Source organism: Erpetoichthys calabaricus, chromosome 5 (assembly GCF_900747795.2).
Source record: "Erpetoichthys calabaricus chromosome 5, fErpCal1.3, whole genome shotgun sequence".
Classification (NCBI taxonomy): Eukaryota; Metazoa; Chordata; class Cladistia; order Polypteriformes; family Polypteridae; genus Erpetoichthys; species Erpetoichthys calabaricus.
In genome coordinates, this window is record NC_041398.2 from 66,447,844 (window position 1) to 66,460,473 (window position 12,630).

The window sequence follows — 12,630 nt, forward strand, 5'->3', positions numbered from 1 at the left end:
TCTTGGATTTGTCCTTGTGAGCTTTGTGCTTCTGGTTATTAGAATTTTTTAGTCATTTATCCTTGTAGATGTGCAATCTTCAAAGTTTTCCACAAATTTTCAGATATTTCACATCTGGACCATGCCACATTCTGAATTCAAGGGATTTTAGAGGATTTTCTTGAACGTGTTTCCATTTGTTGTAACAGGTTTATATGTGTTATGTTACAGCAATCTATCTATCTATCTATCTATCTATCTATCTATCTATCTATCTATCTATCTATCTATCTATCTATCTATCTATCTATCTATCTATCTATCTATCTATCTATCTATCTATCGTGGCCCCATTTTTAGGCCTGTGATGGTAGGTAGCCTGTCATTTGAGTTTGGGGCTAGGCTGCCTGGGAAGCAGGCCTTTTGTGTGTATATGTATATGTTTTTTTTTCTCCAGACTGCTCCTCTTTTTGTGGTTTTTGGAGACAAAAATCACAAAATCTGTAAGTTCCGATCATTTATTCATAGTGGTTTTGAATGATGTTCCGATATTGTTTCACAGAGCTGTGATGAATCAGTGATAGCGATCATGACAAACAGTTCAATATTCGCTAAATTTAACTAAAGAACTCTTTGCCACATGATCTCAGAGTCAGCAGTGTGTCTTTTTCAAATATCAATCATTCTATTATGTAACTTTTCCAGATGTGACTTCAGTTTAGCCACTGCCACCCATGAAGCACTATAGGGTCTGCTGGACATGTTTCTCCAGTCTTATCCATAAAAACATGTACTTCTGCCAAGGTGGCCAGTTGTGGGGATTTTATGAATTTTGTACCAGGTTCTTAGTTTTAGAGTGCAATCTCCAATTGGAATGCCTCTGTGTGGCTCTGTATTGATGAAACCTGCCATGCTTCTGGAAACTTTCAGCAATTTAGAAATGCTTATAACCTGCTGAAGACCAGCTTTCAATTTTGTCCTAGTTTTATAGGGAGTACCTTGGTCTTCATTGTCCAATTATTATTCTAGCATGTGATCAAAGGATGGCAAAAGGCTGTGGTGTAGAACTGTAATCTAAAAGGCTGTTTTTTCAGTCCCTGCTTCTGATTCACCATGTGACCGTAACCAACAGCATTTCTAGGACTAAATTATCTTTTGTTTAAAGTAAATTACATTCGGCTTCTACAGGGTACATCAAGATGCTTATGTTCTTAAAGAAACTATTATAGTATTTGTAGGAAACTGTACATTTTTTTCTAGCTCTTATAGCATCAAATGGAAAGTTAAGAATATTCAGATTTTCTAAAAACTGAGCTCTCCTCCCTGGAACTATCATGGAACAGTGATTTGTTGCACAATTTGATATGCACATAAGCAAAGTTAATGTTGACTTTTGTAATATGTTTCCTCTAAATATAGATTCTATTTCCATTCCTCTGCACAAGAGACAATACTACTGGTACCCCTGCTACTTTAATGGACACAAATTGTTTACCCCAACTACACAAGGAAAAGGAGAAAATGCACATCAGCATACAGTATGAAGCGTACCACTGAATGAAAAAGATGATGGGTGAGCTCCGGACTCTGTGGTCATTTTTGGTGTGATGTATTTTTATATTTGTACTTAGCAGTATTGCAGCAATTGGTGAAGAAATTTTGCTTTTAAATTACATGACTGATTTTATGAATATAAGAAAAGTGTTGTCATGAATAGCTTTTCAGCCTGAGTTGGTCAATGTCTATTGCAAAAAATGTTGCCAAATATTATTAAGTCCAGATATATAAGATAATAACTATCAACTACTGTACTTGGCAATGTATTCCATATACCAGTGGTGCTCTGTGTTATGAAATGCTTTTTCTCTTTTAGATAGATAGATAGATAGATAGATACTTTATTAATCCCAATGGGAAATTCATGTGAATCTTTCCCATTAGAAAGTAGCAGTCCCCTAATTTCCTTCATAAATGTTATCACTTCTTTTGAAAGATAAGGTAAGATACTATTAGATATTATTATCAACCCCACCCGGTCACAAGGGGGCTGGCACATTTCTTTTGGCAGGTTCAGGCACCAAGCAGGAACTAATCCAAGATGATGCACCAGACTTCCACAGGGCCCACTCACACATACATCCACATTCACACACTAATGGAGCCTAAATAGAATATACATTTTTAGGTCTAAGTGAGCAAAACTGAAGTACCAAATGAGGAGAAAAAAAATGCAGACATGGGAAAAACTTGTAAATGACACACAGCCAGTCACTGGGCATGGAATTCAAATCAAGGGCACTGGATCTCTGAGGCAGCACCACTAACCATGCCCTCTCCTTGAAATATTAATAAGAAAAAAAAAACATTAAAAAAAATCAAAAATAGCTAACTCCACAAATCCCAAATCCATACATTCATTCATTTTCTAAAAACTATATATTCCAATGAACATTCAAAGGAAGCTGAACCTCTTCCAGCAACACTTGATGCAACACAAGAATAAAACTCCAGGGGCACACTCATCAACTGGAATGATTTGCAGCCACCCATCCATCTGGTCTGCACATCTTTGTGACATTAGAACAAACTGAAAATACCTGTGGGAAAAATGACTGCCTTATGTCTATTCATCACTTTTTCTCGAGTTCAGGAGTCTTTTGTGTGCAGCGTTCTTTTTACGATGAGTTAGTTTGTTCTGTTTTTTGACTCATTCCTTTCTTTTGACCATAATTTTCTTCATCTAAGAAAATTAATATAGTAATCAAGGGGCAGTTGGTATAAAAACAATAGTTTTTAGACATTGATATTTCCCCAGAAATTACTTAAACTATAACACTGGAAACAGGCAATCTATGTTTGTTCATTTGTTTGAATATTTTTATTTTGAGATAAGCTGTCACTAATAAACCTACACCAGGACTTTGTATTGGGGAGAATGCTGAGGCTGGTCGAATTCAAATGAATGGGGCGACAACCGAGCCAAACCCTGTTTACTTCCAACAAACAAAATTTAAATTTTTGAACAAAATGCATACAATTGTTGGGACAGTTGCCTTGTTAAACTGGTCAATCTTAGCGAGTCACACACACACAACAACAACACTCTCTCTCTCTACTGATGTCAGGTCAAGGGTCAGTGGACCATAAGGGGCGGGGCTTCCTTGGCTTCATTAACCTCAAGGGGTGATTTCTCGAAGCTGTGAGGGAGAAAGGAGATCAGACTGTTAGAGGCATTCCCCTCCTCTCATCCCAGGATGGTACCACATACCATAGGTGAGCCTGGAAAGCATACATGACACCTTACATATATAACATAAATTGAAATACCCAATAAATTAAATGCCCATTCCAAAAATGACAAGCTGGCAATCGAAGTTGGTAAGTGAAACTGAATTACGAGCCAAATGAAAAAGACTGATGAGCAGATTGAAACAAAATAAGCCAAAGGATATTCTAAAAAGGGAAACAACATTTATTTCTATAGTATACTTTCATGTAGCTCAAAGCGCTTTACAAAATGTCAAAGAAACAGATACAAGCAAAAAAAAAACAAATTAAAATTAGATAAGAATAATAATGAATAAATAACATTCAAAAAGAAAGTAATACAAACTTCCATCCATCCATTATCCAACCCACTACATCCTAACACAGGGTCATGGGGGTCTGCTGGAGCCAATCCCAGCCAACACAGGGCACAATGCAGGAACAAATCCAGGACAGGGCGCCAACCCACCATAGGGCACACACACACACCCACCCACACACCAAGCACAAACTGGGGACAATTTAGGATCACCAATGCACCTAACCTGCATGTCTTTGGACTGTGGGAGGAAACCCATTCAGACACGGAAAGAACATGCAAACTCCACGCAGGGAGGACCCGGGAAGCAAACTCAGATCTCCTTACTGCGAGGCGGCAGTGCTACCCACTACGCCACTGTGCCGCCCAGTAATACAAACTTTCACAAGAAAAATAAATAATTAACAGAGAAGAAAAGTCCTTATATATAGGTGAATCTAATGATAAGTCAGATGACAAGAGAGTACAAAAAAAACTGTGCAGGGGTTCCAAGGTCAAAGGTTCACCCAGCTCCCATGGGGAATTCTGCCTAATATAAATGTTCTTAAGTGGTTCTTAATTGTTTTTTTAGGCTTTATCTTAGAGGACTCGATGCAGTGGGTCTCATGAAAAGTTGGAGCATCCGCCTTCTTTCAGACATCACAGGTCACTGCGTAGGAATTTGATCAGGTAGTGGTGGTGCCAACCAGAAAAGAAAACTTAATATTGACTGCAAGTTCATTAACTCTTTTAGGGCGGATGTCGACTTTTGTCAAAATTCAGGGATAGAGTACAGTAATCAGCTGTAAACGGCAACAAAACTAACCTTTCCATTTTAGTCTGACACTCTTTGCTAGAAGGAAAGTTAGCTTTGATGATTTGACCTCGACTCCCTGCATGTGCATGAGTAGTGAACAGCAAACAACCTCTAAAATGACATCAACATCCAGCGAGAGGTCAAGGCAAATGCACAAAACAAAATACCACCTGGACGATGTTTTGTGTATTATTGCTGAATCGGACTTGTCAGACTCTGATTTTGATGCAAGTGATCTAGAGATGAAGATTGAAAAGGAGATACTGGTATACATTGTGTAGCTGATGCGCTTATGGCAGTGTTCGCCTGGGAGGACCACCGCTTACAATGACAAGAGGTGTAAACCAGATTGTGTTGCAGTGTAACTGATACCCACCGCATGAAGACAGCCAGGTAGCCAGCCCGCCGTGCATTCCTACTGGCCATTGAGCTGCCCCTGCGCAGCCAGCAGAAACCACAAATAGGAGGCAACAGCAGCCACAGCACACAGTGACAGACGTTTTATGTTTTGTTGATGTGTGAAACCATTGCTTTGTGTGCTTTTGGAAAAAATATTCAGCCCTCAAAGAGTTAAAGAATACGGCAATTCAATGCATATCTAGTTTATTAAGATTAGAACTAAAATGGAGATTTTTTTTTAAAAAGACAAATTTAAAAAGCTGTTAGGAGTTTTTTAAGGTGATCTAGGATGTTAGCCTGGCGTAAATCTATTGGTGAAATACAACCTTTTGGTGCATAACAGCAAAAGGCCACCTCAGCACTTCTTTTATGGCTGGCTCTCAGAATAATAAGCAGACCAGCTTTAGAAGATCTAAGGTTACAACTTGGAATGTAGGTGGACAGGCACTCCGAAATATCGGAAGAAGCAATATTATTTAAGGTTTTACAGTATGTACCATTAGTTGTATTTTAAAATCAATTCTAAAGGATATACATTTTCTTTTTCTAGCTAATAATCTTGCCGTTGCATTCTGCATTAATTGCAACCGATTCGTGTCTTTCTTAGGCAGTTCAGTTAGCAGTGCATGACACTAATTTAATCAACTAAAAACAGAAGCTTGAATTAATTTCTTAGCATCATGCAATGTTCTAAGAAGAGACAAAAACTAAAAAAATGGAATTGTTTTGGTGGTTTATTTATTTGTTTAGTAAACCAACATTTTTGAATACTGTTTCCTCCTTTACATTTTCTTTGGGTGTGAGGTTTACTTTGAGAGTGCTCCTTCAGTTGTAATATAGATAAATTTTCTTTTAATCCAGGCATGTTGGTTCTGTCTCATTTTATAAATGACATATTAAACAAAGCTGGTTCATTCTTCTTAAATTCCCTCATCATGGAGTAACTGAAGCTGTCTCTCTAGTAGAGTTCATAGCAGTTTCGAGGCTCAGGGGAAACCAAAGCTCTTTAGTATGAATGAGATTTTTGGATTGGGCCTTCCCACGAGTTCCAGCAAATGGATCCATGTAGCTTATCTAATCAGAGATAGAAGAGTCTGCGATATCCAAGGTCGTATAATTTTCCCGGGTGGCATTTCTTATGTCCATTGACAGCCAGAGAGGAAGAGACAGATGAACCCCAACAACATACTTGCTTTGTTTAATTGACTCACAGTACTTGGACTGATGTGTGATTTCCAGATATTACAGGTCCCGGTGGACTTTGCATGTTACAGTTTTAGGTTCACTGAAGCTGTAATTTGTCTGCAGTCTGAAGGTGTATGTGTGGATGGCCACCTATGAATCTGGCAGGCTCCTTTCTTACACTAATAGTCACTGAGATAGGAAGTGCAATCTAGCAGCCCTGAATAAACAGGTCAGAAAACAGACACATGAATACTTTGTCTTTCCTTTCCTCAAATTTGCCTCAGTTTGAATTGATTTATTTTTCCAACCTCAGGGAAGAATTTTTATTTGCCATCAAAACAGTCAAATATACTGTCAATACAACCAGTAGGTTCTCACCCATTCAGTGGAGTTTGACTTGCCTGTCACTCTAGAAACACAAGCTGAGAGCTCTACATCTTGAATATCCCACAGGGCCATGCATACCAAGTTCTTTGTAGTTTTCCTTTAATTTTTTTAATGTATTGTATGGAGGTTGTGCTGCCTGCACATATGACTTTGCTGGATGAGGTAAAATATGGAAGCTGGCAGGCTGCCTGATGTGTGGCTCTGTTTTCACAGTAATTACTGTACTGACAAGCCCTTGAGGATTGTTCAAGTGCTATACTGCGCCATGTGTAGTTTTATGTTATTTGAGGTATCTGACAGGCCCTCACTTTAGCTGCTGAACAACATTCTCCTTTAAATTAGTGAAAAATGTCTGCATGTCTAATGACATACAGCACTGCATAACAATTTATTAGAAGTGAAAATTTCAGAAATTCACAAACAGGCTATGGAATAGCACCCCATTCGTGGATAGATAGTTGGATGGAGGACTATCTTGTAAATTCTGCAAGCTGAAATAAGAAACAATAACAGGGCAGCTAGTTTTATTGCCTCATATGGGTTGGCTGTCATGTTTCTTAATTTATTTTCCCTCATTCCTGTGGTGTAGAAATACTTGTAAGGTACTAGTTAAGAAGTTTTGACTGTATGGGATTGTACAGTTATAACAATGGATGTTCGGACAGTGATTCTTCTGTCCGTAACTTGATATTTACCAACAAGACAGTTTAAACACAAAGCAATCCAGAATTGAACGAAAACCATATCTGATAGCAAACTGTTTATATTTTTTTGCTTTAATGTTCTTTGTTCACAACATGGAGTAGGAACAGACAGGTAGGAAATAAAATTATGTATGAATGAGGTAGAAATGGAGAGATTGTAGACTCAAATGACAGACTTGTGTGTCAGTTTGGCAGTGTGGAAACGAGTTCCACCTACAACAACGCAGAAAAGGAAGATTATGTGGGAGGTTGGAGAGACAACACTAGCTAAGTTTCCATCCAGTTTTTTCCGACGTTTTGTTATCGACAAACAGAATATACGTAAAAAAATGTGCAAAATTTGCTGTCTCCAGCCTGTTTCCATCAAACTGGCTTTTTATCGATAAAATGGTGTGCGTGATAACGTCACCCCCCCCCCCCCAAAAACGAACTGTCGCATAACTTTTGTTGTATCGCGAAAAAAATCTGCCCTTGAGCCGTTTCCACACATAATTTTGTGTATGTCGCAAATTATCTACCTTTTGTTTTCCACGTTACACCCCCTCCACTAAACAAAGAAACAAAGAAATGGAGAGATTATTCAGACAGTTTTTTGAAATTTGCCAGTTTACTGTTATTTCAGTTTCACAAATAATTGGAATTGTACATAATATCCGAAGACGACAGCAGAATGAAGCAGTTGCTTGTCTGATAGCCCTAGAGCTCGAAGAAAGTACCCCAGTGCGACGAAACCCACGGGTATGGGAGAGACGACGGAATAAGACCTTCTGGGAGGAGGTGGTGGAGAGACACTTAACAGAAAATCTCTGGCTGCAACATTTTATAATGACACGGCCGACGTTTGAGATGTTGTGTGGATTCATCAGTCCTGATGTTGCGCCCATCACAGGTTGCCACCGACCACCGGTTCCAACCCAAAAGCGGATTGCCATCGCCCTTTACAAGCTGGCAACCTGCGCCGAGTATAGAGTAGTTGGAGAAACTTTCGGGGTTAGTAAAACTACCGTCCATCGATGTGTATATGCTGTGTGCACCGCTATTAAAGAAAAATTAATGCGGCGTTATATCAGACTTCCGACTGTAGCGGAGGCCAATGAAATTGCATACCGCAATTCCTTGGTGCATCTTGTGCCACAGATTTACGGTGCGCTGGATGGCACGCATGTGCCTATTCTTCTCCCGACGGAAGGCTACCGCGATTACATTAATCGCAAAGGGTGGCCATCTATTGTTCTCCAGGCCCTTGTTGATGACAGGTGCATGATACGAGACATTTGCGTTGGCACTCCTGGAAGTGCCCATGAAGCAGCTGTGTTTGCAGCATCGGATCTGTACAGGAGAGCCTACCTTTCAACATCCCTTCTCAGTGCGATAACAACTGAATTAACCTGCTTCCCTTAAGGTTTTTAATTAAAACTGAAATTTGAATTAATACAAAATAACGACGTTTAATCAAAAAAAAAAACTCTCTTCATCAGACCATGAGAACTGCTCCGCCATTCTCGTTTTGATTGCACGTGATGACACATTTATTTGCGCTAAAGCCCTTTTTTCCGACAAAAAGTGTTTCCAATGTAGTTTTTGCGACATCTGAAGTATCGATATGGAATTTATACGCTAAAGTTAAACGGAAAAATATTATGTTGACATGTGCAACATTTTATCGATAATTAGCATTTCCATCAGCTATATCGGTAAAAAAATTTGAAGCGCTAAATATTTTTTCGCAAAAACTCCTTGGATGGAAACCTGGCTACTGTAATCAGTTTGAACTACTGTGAACTGCCATAAAGACAAGATCTCTGGATTTATTTCTGCAAGCAAACATGCCATGACTTGGAGTGATGAAATCTGAATACCAAAGCTTCAAAACTTGAAATCGAAGAAATAGATGTTTAGTTACATTCAGAGCACAGGCGTGAGATGAAGATAGGATGTTTAGTAGGAGATTGGGGCTGATCACGCTTGTACATGAGTGAGTAGTTGGTTCTGGTTTCCTCATTGACTCTTTGTGGGTCGTAATCAGGACACCACATCCGTAGAGGTATAAAGGAGAGCCTGAGCAAAAAAAAGGCAAGTCAGGAATGTAGAAAGAGAGAGTTTGAGGAGCCGGAATGAGAGAAAGGAACAGCGGTAGGATGATGGCAGAGCCATCAGTGCTTTTGTGGAAAGGAGGCTGGCATTCAGGAAATGGCCCCGAAGGACGAGTGAGCTGACAGCGCTCACAGGGCAAGGTCACTCCTGCTGAGCATATAAGGAGAAGGAGCATCCACCACTCCAAGTAAACTCTCAACTGAAGCCATGAAATGGTGGTAAGTATGAGGACCTGGGCTGGCAGGATTCTCGGCTGAATACCTAGGGTGGTGGCGGGAACCACGAGCCAGAATTAAAGGGTGACTGTGTCTGTCAGTGGATGTCTCTTCTTGCTGTGGAGACCTCAAAGGATAAGTAGAGGAAATGGCTGTTTTGGACTTGAAGTACCGTGGAAAATGTTAATTTTAAAGGAGTACTTCTGCCAGTGAATTTAATCTTGTTTTAGTTATGGATTTTAACCTCCACTTTTACACTTGTTTTTATTATTATGTATTTCTGTAATTATGGAAAAAAGACTGTATTGCAATCTATCTATCTATCTATCTATCTATCTATCTATCTATCTATCTATCTATCTATCTATCTATCTATCTATCTATCTATCTATCTATCTATCTATGATAAAATTTACCCTTACTGTTTTTATAAGTCTGAATTTTAATTTATATTTCCTTTTTTTTCATCTTTTCTTCTACTTGTTAATTTTATAACAGTACTAATGAGTTAGGAGCAGGGGCTGAAAAGGAAAACAGTAGAAGCTAGTCAGAGGTTGCTTGGCTTACCTCTCAGAAGCAGAACCATTGCACAGTTGGTGTACTTTAAAGAAATGCAGGTTCCCGTCCCTACTACTTAAAGTGAGGAGATTTGATGAGAGCAAGACTCATGTTGGCAGGAGAGCGATGGCATCCCTCTGAGATGAAGAACAAAAACTGACAGCGATAGGAAAGGCAGAAGAGTGTGAAGGTCGAAAGAGGCCAGAGTAACAGAAGGACCAGGAGAGTGGTACAATACACATAAAGACACAGTCCGCTAGCCTGCTGATTCGATTCAGGCTTAAATCTCGGTAGCCCACGCCACAGCAATGCAATAACAGCCCCTCCCCCCCTCCAATTGGACAGCTAATTCAGCCTTATGCTCTATTATTATTTCGATTTATCTTATTTTCTGGCTCTGCATTGAGAGATTTCTAGCTAATGAGCCACCAAATCCGCTTTTGTTGATTCAAAACCAGGCTTTATTTTTGCAAACTCCTGAATTGGGAACATTCCACAGAACAATACAGGCTGCGGGCAGAGAGGAACTATTGAATAGAGAATTGCCATTACTTCCTTGTTTTTGTGCACTCTCAGGGCCTAATCAACACATTCAGAAGCTCCATTCTGAAAAAGCGAAGAGCGCTCATTCATTCATGGAGTGGTTAATCATCCTGCGGGCTGCAGCATCCTCCAGTGTGATTGTGTGGTGGATTTACAGATAGATGGTCACTAAGCGATTGTATCTTGGTGACAGAGTGGCACACAATCACAAGAGAATACCATTGAACTTAGTACTTGGCACATCTATAATGTCTTCGTTCCACCTGAAGAAAGGCTTTGAAGCACATATCTTTCATTCCTGCAGCTGTCTTAATGATTTGTCTGGGTGATAAATATGTAATTGAGTGAAACAAAAAAGGTGTTTAACACAGCAGCTGAGAGAATACTAAGTGGCTTAATTTTAGCAGTCAAGGGCAATACCTGAATAATACACCCTAAACTGCTTTTTTGTGGTTTATCTACCAAATTATTTTTTTTAAAATAAAGAAGGGGAATGAGTTGCTGTATTACCACTTATAATGGTTCCAAATGTATCTGACAAGAGTAAACCAAACTCACAATGGTTATGAATCCATTGCAGATTATGGCAGAGACACCCCAAATTATTTTAGATGTATTAACTAAGATAAAATAAATGGCACACTGCTTAACTAAAACTTTTAAAGAGTGACATAGTTCTACATGGGTTACTGTTGGTGCCCTAGGCACTTGGCATCAAAACCCAGCTTTCTCAATATCTGTGTGGAGTTTGCATATTCTCCACACATTTTAGGTTGATTGGCATGTCCCACAATGGAGTGGCATCTCATCCAGGATTAATTCCTTCTTTGTGGCAAGTTTTGGCAAGATAGTCTCTCCAATCTGTTGTCCTGTAATGCTATAAAGTATTTTAGAGAATGGATGCATGGTTAAAAAGGCAGGAACTGAAACATTGCCTTAGGTATTAATATACAACAGTCACATTTCATTTCAATTTCCTCAGTTGATTGTAGAAAAATTAGAAAAAAACATTAGGTGGTCATATCAGTTCATGTTTTTTATTGGCACTTACTTTGGCTACAACTATGCAGAAAAAATCTAAATGGCATTTGAGTTTTCCTTTTTCACTCATATAAGCTGTAACAATTCCAAATCGACTCCTTAACCACACAAAAAAGAGTAAACTATACTACAAGCTGACTTGTTGAAGATATGATAATTAAAAGATACTATTTGTGTAAGCCCTTGCTGTAAAAAGCCCAAGCTCCTAGAAACCATGGATTCTAGCACTTCAATCAATCAATCACATTGGTTGTGCATTAGTGGATATGCGAGGTTTTCTTTCCTCTGTGGTTTCGTTTTGCCTTTCTTTTTTCTTGGCAGTTTCACTTTGGCGACAGAGTCAATTTCTTTGAGCTTCATGCTGTAGCTTCGCACTTCCGGGCTGCCTCGCTTTTCCAGGCCAGACAGACAGACATACACACTTCCACGCATAGATGTTTATATATAAGACAATAACTGATTTTATGATTTTTCAAAGTATTTATTTTATGATTCCTTTTGGACCTGTTTCTAAGTTTCCGACGATTAGGAAATATGCTGAATTTAAATGCAGTAAATCCTTGCTATTAGATTCTGTTCCTGTGAAATCCTGTGATGCACAGCAGAAAAAAATCAGAACGGCCTATCGTGCAGAAGTCAAATGTGAGATTGAGGAATAACAGATCTGTGAAGCTCTTAGATTTCCAAGGTAGCATGTGCACTACACTAAATGGATCAATGTGTGTCTACCCAACCCTTGAACCTTTTTCACAATGGGGACCAGTGCTTGCAATTGTTCTCCACAAATGAGAAATTCCAGGCAAGTCTGGGTCATAAACATATACTGATTAAGCCCCTGCTCTTAGTATACATCACTGGTCACTACTAATGATTGGATAGTTTAGTGAGGTCCTTGGATTGGCCACTCCACCTCTGGCGGAGCACCTGGAGGATGATCGAACTTGACTATAGAAGAAGCAAACGTCATAACAAATTTTCTGTAGATGAACCTGCAGAAGAATCATTACCAAGCCTTGAGGGGCAAGAGCAGAGGTCTGGCATGTCCACCCGACCCCATCTCACCTTGCCAGTCCTCTCTTCAAGCTAGTGTCCCTTCTGGAACCTATTTTTCCTATAAGATCAATGCTTCATTGTCTGCAGTTT